At 40.6% G+C, this 12,503-nt stretch overlaps 1 protein-coding gene across 3 annotated transcripts in view; it reads right to left on the bottom strand.

Annotated features, from left to right (window-relative positions):
* The window catches only part of ADCY5 (adenylate cyclase 5), a 321,010-nt gene that overhangs the window by 270,482 nt on the left and 38,025 nt on the right, over positions 1-12,503 (bottom strand). The window lies entirely within an intron of this gene.

Below are 12,503 nucleotides of genomic sequence, written 5' to 3'. Positions count from 1 at the left end.
GTACAAATATCTGGGGATTCCTGGCTTTCTAATGGCATTAAGTTCCCACTTCCAGCCTCGAAGTCGCAAGATCAGACCCATCACTGGTCCGGGACATCACAATAGCCTAATTTTGACAAAAGAAGAGTCAGGCAGCACTTTATTGACAGGTTGCTTTAGCCACCACCACCAATGAAAAAAGTGTCTGCTGAAGTCACTCAGAGATTTACAAGTTAGAAGCAGTCCTAGTGGAGAGGGATTAATGGGCAATCCAAGTGAAGTCAGCAACAGGTGCGTGCTAAACACAAATAGGCAGATGCTCCCTAATTTATCACAAGAATCCCACAACCAGCTAGTATGTTGTATTACACATATCTATGTACTAGGCATGATGCATGCATGTATGGACCAATGTCCATAAATCATATACACCACAAAACACAGTTGTATTTTACATTAAGGCAAGGAGAGCTTATATTTAACAGTTACGTTATTCCTTTATTCACACTTTATATCCACATAACAAGAGCCTGCTATAAACTGCAGCCTGCTACTGTCTGATCTGTGCTCTGCAATTCAGAGTCCCGCCTTCCAAAATGGAGAAGGGCCTTTGGTCTCTGCAGAAACACCTCACATCTTTTCAAAAGAAGGACAGCTGCTCCAGAGAGTGATCCCACGAAAATGACCACCACTCCATACACTATGAATGAAGGGGAGCATCAGGAAAAAGCTTCCAACACAGCAAAGTCTTGTAGAATGAGATTTTTAAAACATGCTCAGAGTTGGCTTAATTATTCTGCCATTGAGGTCAATGGGAACAGAGTACTTTTCAAAAGTCCAATCACTATTCTGGAAGAATCTTCCATGGAAAGAGATGGAAGTGCCAGTGTTTACAGGCATTCAAAAGTAAACTAGACAAAGCACTAGGAAATCTATTAGGCAAGGAACAATGTTACAATTATCCTTGGGACAGTCTTGGACTGGATCTACCCGGTAAGAGGCAGCATGGTTTGGTGAAAAGAGCACATGCCAGATTTCTAATCCAAGCTCTGATCCTGATTTGCTCTGGGTGCTTCACCTCTCTGTGCCTCAGTTTCTCCACCTGTAAAACATGAGTTTTATACTATACCGGTACATTACAAGGATTTGTGGGGACTGTACTGTACTGTTCTCTATACTGTCCCACTCATGCATGTCCCCAACCTTGACATTAGTCACCTTTCTTCTATATCTCATAAGCAGATCCACAAGTCTTGCTGGAAAAACTTCACTCACCCCAGTTTTAATGTACATTGGCACACTGGGAAATTAATCCCAATTAAGTTGCCTGGGAGGCCACGCTCAGTTGAGCCACAATATAAATATAATTTTTAAAAAGCAGCTGTGATTATATCAATACAGGTGCAACAGTGAAGCAACACGTTTGTCTTGCAGTTTTTACTGACTCGATGACAATTTCATTGACTCGGAACCCTGGATCCTGACATCTCTTTGTTACAAGGGAGCAATTTCAGACACGTTCTTTTTCTGCAAGGATTTGACTCATTCTTCTAAGCCTTCATTTAAAATCAATTGTCTACTGTATTACTTCCATCATACAAAAAGGCAGCACTGGCTCTTATTCCCCCACAGCGACTTTAAAAGAGCTGCAATATAGTTTAGGGGGTAAGTTCACACCTTTAAAACAAAACCACCCCGACTCCCCACCCAAGAAACCATACATCAGCTGATCAGGCTACTCAGCTAAGCTAAACATTCTAATAACTTGCTTTTTGTTTCACAGAGCAATACAGCTAGTCACTGGGAGTCTCTAGTTTGTACAACTCAACAGCTAACAACACTGTTTGATTGTCACTACCGAGGGGGTGGAAGTTCTTTTAAACCAATTAAGAAAAAAAAAAGCCACCTACGCTTTTCTACATTTAGTTAGGATCGGGGGGTAAATGACCACCTACAAGTCTATGGGGAAAGAAAATTCAACACTGTTCCTATAGCTTGCATAAGGATTTTCTCTTCTCTACCAAACTAAGGTGGTAGGATTCTAGGTGGATCAACAAAACATGAATTCATGTAACCACATTAAGATATCAGTACTGTGCATTTAAGAACTGACTCTCTAATTGACCTGCCAAACAAGAGTTTGACAAGGAAGATGTACAGATGATTAAAATTGCTGAGCAAATCAGATCTTCTTACTATACTGCAAGAGCAACTATTAAATAAGCATCTCTTTGTCATAATGAGAAATGTAGTCTCACTCAATTCCGTCCATCTATAAACAGCTGAGAATTGATATAGACAGGAGACGCCCGCCATAAACTCAGGTGGAAAGATTCATTACAGATCTTTCAAAGAGTAAATGACTCAATACTGGAAACTCAGATCTTCCCCAGGACAACTGATTTTCTAAGTAATTTCTGTCCTAAAAACCACAGCTTCAGTAACATTTTCTTTGAATGACAATCTGAGGAATTAGAAAGTGGTTTTAATCTAGATGTCCAGATGTGTGCTTCAACGAACACTGATCAGTGGTCCAAAATTCTCCTGGACCGATTGCCTTGACTGACTCTATTGGTGCGTCTTTTACCAGAGTATTGTGTCCAATTCTGGCATCCGCACTTTCAAAAAGTACGTTTAAAAATTGGAGAGGGTTCAGAGGATACTAGAATGATCTGTGGTCTGGAAAATACACCTTACATTAAAACACTTAAGGAGCTTAATCCATGTAGTTTATCTAAGAGGCACTTACTTGATCATCATCTATAGTTACACAATGGAGGAGATACCCGATACTAGACGGCTCTTTAATCTAGCTGACAAAGGCATCACAAAGTCCAAAAAATTCAAACTGGAAACAAGACACATTTTTAAGATTGAGGGCAACTGCCCACTATAACAGCTTGCCAAAGGATATAATAAATTCACCATCACTTGGAGTCTATTTAAAATCAAGCATGTATGTCTTTCCAGAAGATACAAAATAAGTTACTGGGTTTGATGCAGGAATTCCTGGGTGAAGTTATAGGACCTGTGTTAAGTGGAAAGTCAAACCAGGCCAGGATATCAGTCCCTTTGGGCCTTAAAAGTCTATGATTGAATTTAGGTTCTATATAGAAAAAGGATGTTTTATTTTTTGACACAAAGATGGGATTTTTATATTATCTTATCTACCCCCACAAGAATGTAATGGTTTTAATTATGCATCATGTCTGGAGCCTAAACTATCAATATGTGCACACATATACACACACACACACACGGTCTCAATAGCCATGGGGCAGACTGCATTGATTCTGCACCATTCACCTCCTCACTGAATTTAAAGTGTATGGGGCTACATCCCAATCCCCTCAACCATTTTCCACAACTGTCATTAATATTTAAGAATAATCTAGGTCAGGAGTATTGATTTCTCCCACAATACTCATAAAGGTGACCTGTGGCAGCCAATTTTAGTTCAAATTGGTGGAGGTCTATGCTTTGGGTGTGGAAGGTTCCAGCCTCTTTCCCTACCAATGCCATGCAGAGTAACCTCTAAAAATTTCACTGGGAATCACTATACTCTGACTGTTTCACTGCTCATATAAAAAAACCAAACAGTACAAACATTTCCAAAGGCTTTTAAAAAGCATTTTAAAATTATATATTTCCCCGCCCCCTGCTTATTCTGCAGAATTCCTATAGATGATTTCTTTTAATGAGACACATGGCAATTAAGTCAACCCAGTTTTAAAGGTGAAGGTAAAATAAGTAGTCTCAACAACAAGAAAACCCATTCAACTTTAATTACTGTATAAAACTGCTTATTTTTAACATCTATGGCATAAGTGAAAGGGTGGTGTGGGATATAACGCTTTTATTAGTACTCATTTGGATGTGCTATATTAAAGCTACTTTGCTACTGGCAATTAATAGAGTTCTCAAACTCATGCCAATGAAAGCTGTGTATCACACTGGTCATTAATTTATTTCAAATATTTTATTAGCTACTGGATGCCCCTCCTAAATCCTCCAATGAGAGCTGCCAGAGGGACAACAACAGTGGCAGAAAAAGTTTAATAGAAAGAGTCCTCTTGAAGCTATAACATGAAGTGAAGCTGGTCAACCAAAAGTCAATAATAATTATTTTAGACTGACATTTTATATAAACATAAGTTACAACTGCTAGAAGGTGGGAGGATCTTAACTGGTTACACAGAAATACAGCTCAGATACAAGACTTCTAAAAGGTCCATTTATTAAAAACTCTGAAGAAAAATATCTAGTTCAGTCAGACAATTGGAGCATTTGAGTGCCAACAACAAAACTGAGTCATGCTCAAATATTACAGTATTATAGGTCGATCCTCTGTATTAACCTAGCATCATTTTCTACTTAATATCACTGAGTTGAATGAATGGCAGCTAAAAAGCGATGCTCAAGCCAGAAGAAGCAGACACACATGTATGAAGTAGCATAGGATGGTGCTTATGGAAAAGCTGTCTCGCAGCTGGCAAAGAACAGTGAAGGATGTGCAAGGCTCCCAAAGTAGGTCTATTGAATGTGCAATATTGTTATGTACAGTAATGCTGGTTGCCAACATAATGCTGAAGAGCAGAGTTGGCAGGCAGAACAGTCAGTGGATAATGTACTGAGTCTTGCAGATACTCTCACAACTCGGCCCAGTGTATCTGGGATGGGGATAAGCAAGTGCCCTGGTCAAGGTTTAGTTGCACTGATGAGGCATGCGGGGAAGCTCAGTCAGTACCATTAGCATCATGTTCCTGAGCATTATAATCATGCTTTACATTACCCCACCCCTGAAAATTGATCATAAGATCCATGCTGAAGTCAAAATTATTATTTTAATGGAGAACAAATTTAAGAGCAAAGGAGTGCTAGATGATCATGACTTTCATAAGTGATCGATAAGTTTCACACACAGCGTGTATTTCAGTGGACTGATGCAAGTCATCATGAAATAGGAAATGCATGCAGTCTGACAAAGGATGCTCTTGCCATTTGCATTAAGGTAGTCAGCTGCAACAGAGCACAGGAACATGGGGAGAAGAGAATGACTGTAGTAGCATATTGTCCTCACTCGCTGCGTCCGTCCCATCAGAGCAACTAAATGCATAATGTAATGCAAATTATATTTACTGAACTTAATTCATCAGTCTCAGCTGACAGAGGTTAGTTTCTGAGTACATTATCTCTTGACATGTATTGCACTACCATTTAGAATGCGGATGAGAGACAGACAGACTGAAAGTGAGGTCGAAGGCTCATTACAAAAGGTTTATTAATAATTATGCTGTCAATGGTTTTCTGAATTTGTGCAGAAAGGAATCTTACTCTGCCAACAACAGAAGCATGGCCATTTTGGGAGAGAGCATTTGAGACCTAAAGAAGAATTCAGTTCATGATAAGGTCAGAAAACATCTAGCCTGCTTAAACTTGGAGTTGGAATAAAACCTTTATATTTTGCTTGGAAAGAAGCAGTCTTATGTTAGTTGAGACAGTAACACAGGCAAGACAAGGTGGCTTGGTAGCCATCTTCTCAGAAACAACTGTTTATAAAGGCATAGTTACCACAGTGCCTCCATTTCAACTGCAAGTGCATTACATACCTCCTTCTACCATTCGCGCTCGTAGGTTGAGGACAGTCATGATTTGATGACAGCAGTTATGTTTACAGCATACATACACAGATAAGTTAGATACAAACACCAATCCTCTTCCTGGCAGGTTGCAACATAACATTACTTTATTTCTTAGAGTTCAGAACAGTAACACACAAGAATCCAAAGTCAGAGCGAGAGAGAACAGGTTGCTCCCTTCACAGATGCACAACTCACTCCACCTTACTATAGGCTTTCTGTCTGCAGGGTGACTGAGGCTAGGCCCTGCTTCCCCACAGAGCCCCCTAGCCTGCAAATAGGACTAGAAAAACCCCATGAACTTGAAAGAGAGAGAGCTTACAATTTTAGCATCTTTTCTTTGCCCTACCATGACTGCAACCAACAAAGTAAAGATGCCTTCTCTAATTAATTTTGTTTGTTTCCCACATCATGAAATAAATCATAGAGTCCCCATTCAGAACAGGCATGCTGCACAACGTCCACATCTTTCATGGACAGGAATAGTTCCCTACTATGCCTCCCATGGACGTTGAAATGGGATCTGTGGTCTACAGGTCTTTGACAATGAAGAGCGCTAAGTAAGGTCAGATCCAAGGGCACATGCCTCCCCCCAACCACTATCATACTGAAATGGTTTCCTAAAAACATCTCTCTCATGCTGGAAACTCAGAGATGCTCTCTCTACTACAGTCCTTACTTGTGCTCTCCCTTCCTAACAAGATGGTAGATATTAATAAACAAAGCCCAAATCATATATGTTTTAATTAACACCAAAAAAAGGTGACCTACCCTAATTCAAGCCAGTGATCTGATCTTATTTCAGAGCTGGCACTTTTGGCTTATCTGCTTACATACTTTCGGAGTGAACAACCTCAGTTTTATAAGCCCAAAATCTTGGCAAAGCTCCACTTAGGGTCAACACTACCCTAGTAAGGTGCTATTTGCTAATAGACCTTGTGTTTTTCCTCCTTTGAGTAAAGCTGTAGGGTCAAAGCTCTAACAGAAATGTTCCCCGCGGACTGCTTAATTCTGCATGAGGGATGGGGAGTAAGGGTGCGCAAGATGAGCATTCTTCTACTATTAGCTAGCTGAATCCTCAGAAGGGAACACATCTGTTCATCCAAACTGGTGGTTCACCTACCTGCTGCCCCAGACAGCTTAACCCCCAGGGTCTGTATCTGAGAACTAGCAATATCCCCCTCCCATCTCAGGGGATTAAAATTCCAACTAGGGTGACAGCACTAGCTAAAGGAGACTCTTTCGAGAGGATTTACTCAGAACTCAGAGGGAACTGAACCTACAGAGAGCCACGAACAACCTACTCAGCCCTATAACATCAAGGGCCTGGGTCTCATTTACACCAACATCATATGAATGACCCATTTTGAGGCTCCTTTAGGCTGCCAGAATTAGCTCAAAGAAGCCTTAGTGTAGGTGGGAATTGGACCCCAGGAGAAGAGGGACATTTATTCACCTTCTAAATACAGTGGACTGACTGTAACACGTCCACAGTGAGAGCTACGGGAAGTTGAACATGGGTCCATGAAATACATTACTCAGGTGTGAGGGATTTGGGTGCCATTGGGTGAGTTAGTCACTCCGGGATACCTCAGGAACCTCAAGTGCCAGTTAAAACTCCCCTCCACTGATTTAGACCCCTGATGAAAATGCTGCCTGCACTCCCCCTGCAATTGGGGTAATTAAGTCCCATAGAGTTTGGTTTGGTTTGTTTTTTAAGTGAACCAATAAGGAAAATGTGTTAAGGTCAAGAAATGCTCTAGAACAACTGGTGTTATTAGAACTCAAGTGAAACTGTACCCAGACTCAACTAATGCAGCAAGGTTTCATTTCGGAGATCAGAATAAGGGGAGGCAGTGGGCACTAAAGGTTACAGCACAGAACTGAAGACTGGAATCATGCCCTCTATTTACAGCTCTCCCACCAGCTGTCAGCATGAATAATTCTGAGGGCCAAGCATTATCATTAAAATGCAATGTCAGCAGAAGTTATCCACTTCTGCTCCTTTAATGCACTGCCAAGATTTCCTTCCTGTGGATTAACAGGAGGGAACACAGGTTTGCATTTCTGGCTGACTTCAGAAAGGAGCATCATTTTTTCTTGCCTTTGTAAACACAGTTCAAATTTTAAAATATAAATCTTCTGGGTTAATGCACATGTTGGGCAATGCATAAACCTAAGCAGGGTATATTTAAACAGGATATCACATTCCATTTCTCAAAGACATCTGGTTTTGTTCAAATAAAAAAAAATAAAAAGAGACACCCCAAATTTAAGTCCTAGGAAAAGGCCATCTGGCAAATTGTTTCTGCCTTTGTTTTGATTAATTTTAATCCCACTTTCCTGTTTTCTTATTCATCATATCCCTCAATCCTAATCTCTTTGAGATATAAACACAGGTTTGTCTTGAACTCATTTACACTTTTTAATTCAGTCACCATCCTTGGGTAACTTCTGCCACATATTTATTATCTTGTGTCAAAGTGCCCTATTTCTAATTTTTGAATTATAGTCCATGGCTTTTAGAACCATGATGTGAACAACTGAACTTCATTATTGCTCTCAGTCCTAGTGACATGAATTGTTAGCTACTATGAACTGGACAAAACCCACCAAACTCACCTCATGGAACAGCCTTTTTCTATCTTTGTATTTATACCTATATAAATACAAATATTTATATTCACCACTTGGGTATTTGATCACCCTAAAATTTGCATTAACTCAACTCCCCCCCATCCTCCCCTCAAAAAAGTTTACAAACCACTGATGCTGGTTCCCTTCTCCCTTTCTCCATAGGTAGATTTTCCCCATTCCCTTTTCTTTTTTCATTCTCCCAGCAAAGTCTACAGGGCCTGATGTAGGCAGAGTTGAACTGAAAAAGCACCTTAAAATGGCAACCGTGTGGTATAGAAATGTAACCCACACTTACTCAGGATGGCACTCTGTCCCCATCTAGTGTTGGCTGGACCTCCTATATAGAGTTGGAGAAATTTTATACATTTTTTTTTAATTGACAGATAACCTTTTTCCAATTTTTATCAATTAACATTTTCACAGTTGTGGGAAATTAGTTTATAACTGTTAAAATACAAACTGTCAACATCACAGGTCAGAATATACAACGTAAATATACTTACACCAACCATAACAAGTTCTCAAACACCATTTTTCTTACTTTGCCCAGCTGTAAATTTTGATTATCAACCACAGAAATGTGTTTGTTGGTTTGTGTGCGTTCGGTGTAAGTGACATTTAACAACACCAATCTAATCCTTCCAAGCCTACTTATACAGAGGTTGATTTGAGCCTGCTACAGGCTTTGGCTAAGTCTTTTAGCTCAGGCTGAGGCTCATGGTTTTAGAGCCAGAGGCTGTAGGTACAAATCCTACTACTGACAACCAACCCAGGGGCATCTCATTACATGTGGTGACCTGGAAGGGGATTTGAGCTGGATGAATCGAGGCTCAGAAGGGGTTTTTGTTCATTAACATTGTAAACTTGTTAATGCTGCCTAAGTTCTCAGCAGTCTAATGCAATGTTAAACATCACTGATGACTTAGTGTAGATGAAGACAGACGTTTTAAAAACTTAACTGGTCACAGTTAGCACTGAGGCAGCGCTTTAATGTGGCTGCATAGTCGCAGCACTAGCGCTGGGAGAGAGCTCTAAAAAACTCTAAAAACCCACCTCCACAAGAGGCGTAGCTACCAGAGCTGGTGCACTGTCTACGCCGGAGCTTTACAGCACTCGCAGCGCTCAGGGGCGTGTCTTTTCACATCCCTGAGCAAGAAAGTTGCAGCGCTGTAAAATGGCAGTGTAGACAAGGCCTAAGAAATGTAGTGCTAAGGTTTAACCACAACCAGTAAAAACATTTCATCAACATGACTGTCTCTGTGTGACGTGGTCAGTGGTGGTCCAACTGTTAACATGTTTAACACACCTCATTTTCCAGGTGCAGACAAAGCCTTGAAGTAGGTCACCCACTTTCCATCTGCGCACAGGAGAAAGCACAACAGTTATGGCAGAATGCGATGGCAATCTACTTCGAAGGCTCAGAGCAATATCTTAAACCAGCAGTGTTTGGTTCTCAAGTTTTCATGGTGCAGACAAAATTTTAACACACAGGTTACCTTGTGGGCTACCTGTCTCCCATCAGCAACCCACTCACATCTTTGCAGCAGCAGAGATGCTTTACCTGGAAAATTATTATGAAAGTATGTGTTGTGCTCTTTAAGCTTCTTTTTAGCTTCCCAATGGTTGGGAATAAAGAAGGACAGCTATCATTATGTGACCAGCCAGGTCTCCATGGACACCACTTTGTGAACTTCTCATCTTATATTTCTGTAACAGAAATATATTCTCCTTCCAAACCCAATGAACTTTTGCCCCTAAGTTCAAGGGGACTTAGAGAGAGGTGATTAAAGTCGCCAAGCATTATGATTACTGTTGAAGCATTCTTCATTCCATGCAACAGATACAGGAGTTAATGCCTGCAAGTAACTAAGCAGGGCAGAATCAGCACCTTGGATCAAGTTTGCATATCATGTTTCCTACTTAGAAAAGTTAAGAGGGAGACTGTCAAGTGAAAATAATGTAGTAAAAACAATGAAGTAGTCATTTACTTTTATGCTTTTTAATCTAAGATCTTCACTCAACTTGAGCTAAGAAAAACTAACTGTCAAGATGATTCTGCCAAAACACACACACTTTCATTCTCTGGTTCTTATAAAACTAGCACAATGTTATGGTTGCAAATGATGCAAGCGGAACTAACTTTTCATAGAAATTTGAAATTGCATTAAGCCATTTATATGCAATTTTATGCTTTGTTAGAGTTAAGAATCTCAAGAATGTCCCTTTAAGAGGAACCTACAAATTCATCAGAGTTAATTCTTTCTAGCATCCTTTCAAATTCACACTGACAAGAACTGCAGTGGCAGTTAGAACAAAATCCACAGGTACTTTCCTCAAGTGGCTTTTTTAAAACCAATCAGTTTATGCCAAAATTTTATTTTAAAAAAATTGAGAATTATTTCCAATTTTATCATGTGGAAGGTGGAGGAATACACAGAATTCTGCTGTGTTCTCTTGTCCCTATTGAAGTTGTGGCCTTAAGGATTAAACTGCCAGGAAGGGTGAACAGCACAGACAGTAAATGCTAATTATTTCAGACAACCCTTGGGATGATGCTCAGATCAGTTTAATTAAGGCGTGTCATGCACCCAGTTGTACAGTAAAAGAAAACTCCATCTTTTAGCACAGCCCAATGGTCTGGAAGCTCAAAAAGCCAAGAATGAAGTACAAAAGAACATGACTGCACCTGTATGCTTATTGGGGGATGATGCCTTTAAAATTCTCTTCTGAATGACAGGCTGGGCACCCTGCAGCAAACTTACACTTGTGTAACAGGATGAAGGACACAGCAGAAGAGCAAGGAGCATGACCTCAGGCCTACTGTTTATTCCCCCATAGGAAACCTGCCACTGAGAATAAAGCAACAGGCAGGTATTTGAAACCTATCTTACCTCCCTGGGATGAAACCCTGGCCCCACTCAAGTCAATGGGACTTTCACCATTAACTTAAGTAAGGCCAAGATCTCATCTCTGGTCCCTAATGGGCATCGGTCACAGAAGCTGCTCATATTTACAGGAAAACAGACCCAGGAAGCAGCTAGCTGGCTCAAGATTGGCTCTCTCAGCTCCTTAGAAATTGGCATCATGGAGCTACCAGACCGCCCCAAACCTGAGGAGGAGGTAGCCAGCTGCTGAGGGAGGGGGCAAAGCAGCAAACCCAGCATACATCAGACAAGAGACACAAAGAGGAAAGATCAACACTGACTGAAAATAGAATTTAAAAAAAAGTAAGCCACTAAAGGAAAATAAACTAAATGGAGTCAAAAAATAAAGGGGAAAAGACGGAAGTAATTGGAAATGTAGCAATTGTGTCATGACATGAAAGAGAGAATAGGGTATAATTCTATTCCATTCTTATGTAAAAGCTGTCTCTATTTAGCAATTCATCTCTGCTAGAGTTTCAGTCACAAGACAGGCTTCCTTGTTTATCATATTGTGCAGAGCGTATACACACACCCACACCCCTAAGCAGTGATCCGGACAACCAGTTTGGTGAAATAAAACAGAGTGCTGCAAGAGTTAATCTGTACTAAAACAGGATGAAATAGCCTCCGCTCCAAGTCTTACGGTGGACTTCCCCAGAGACAGCATCACCAATGGCTGTCATCACACCAGTCTCAGAAATGCCTAGTGCACAGTGTCTCACCAGGGGGATGACAGACACATTTCAGACAGCTGCAAATCACCCTTTTTTAATGGCTAAATGGCACGTGGGAGAGAGGACGGGACGGGACGGGGGACCATGAAACTTTCTGACGTAATACAGGGTCACAGTACAGAAGGGGTTCAGAGCTACTGGCATACAGTAACACCTTGTCTGCACACAAGAGTTACACTGCTTTAACTATGTTGGTGTCATTCAAGTGGTACAACCTCCCTAGTGTGGATGCAGCTATACTAGCTTATAACTGCTATACTAGCAGAGCTTATTCTCTATTTTGACTGTTCAGACTGCTGGTTTGTGCAAGATAGATGTAGTTTTCCAAACACTGCTGTTTAAAATGGATAGATACATTCTGCTCCAGATTTAATATCTACAGACAAGTAGAGAATACTTTCCAAACAAACCTGAACGAGTTATTTCCGGCAAATTCACACCTAACTATGCAGTAAGGAAATGTTAGCATGGTAATTAACATTTTATGTACTACTCCAAGAGAGGAATATATAAACCGTCCTCCAAACAAAGAGAGTCCTGTGTGTTCACACTGGAAGTTGTCAGTTAGAGGAGTAACTCCAAGGATCATT

The sequence above is a fragment of the Gopherus flavomarginatus genome, chromosome 10 (assembly GCF_025201925.1).
Source record: "Gopherus flavomarginatus isolate rGopFla2 chromosome 10, rGopFla2.mat.asm, whole genome shotgun sequence".
NCBI classification, from domain to species: Eukaryota; Metazoa; Chordata; order Testudines; family Testudinidae; genus Gopherus; species Gopherus flavomarginatus.
Note: the sequence above shows the minus strand (reverse complement) of the source record. Positions and strands in the feature narration are given on the sequence as shown.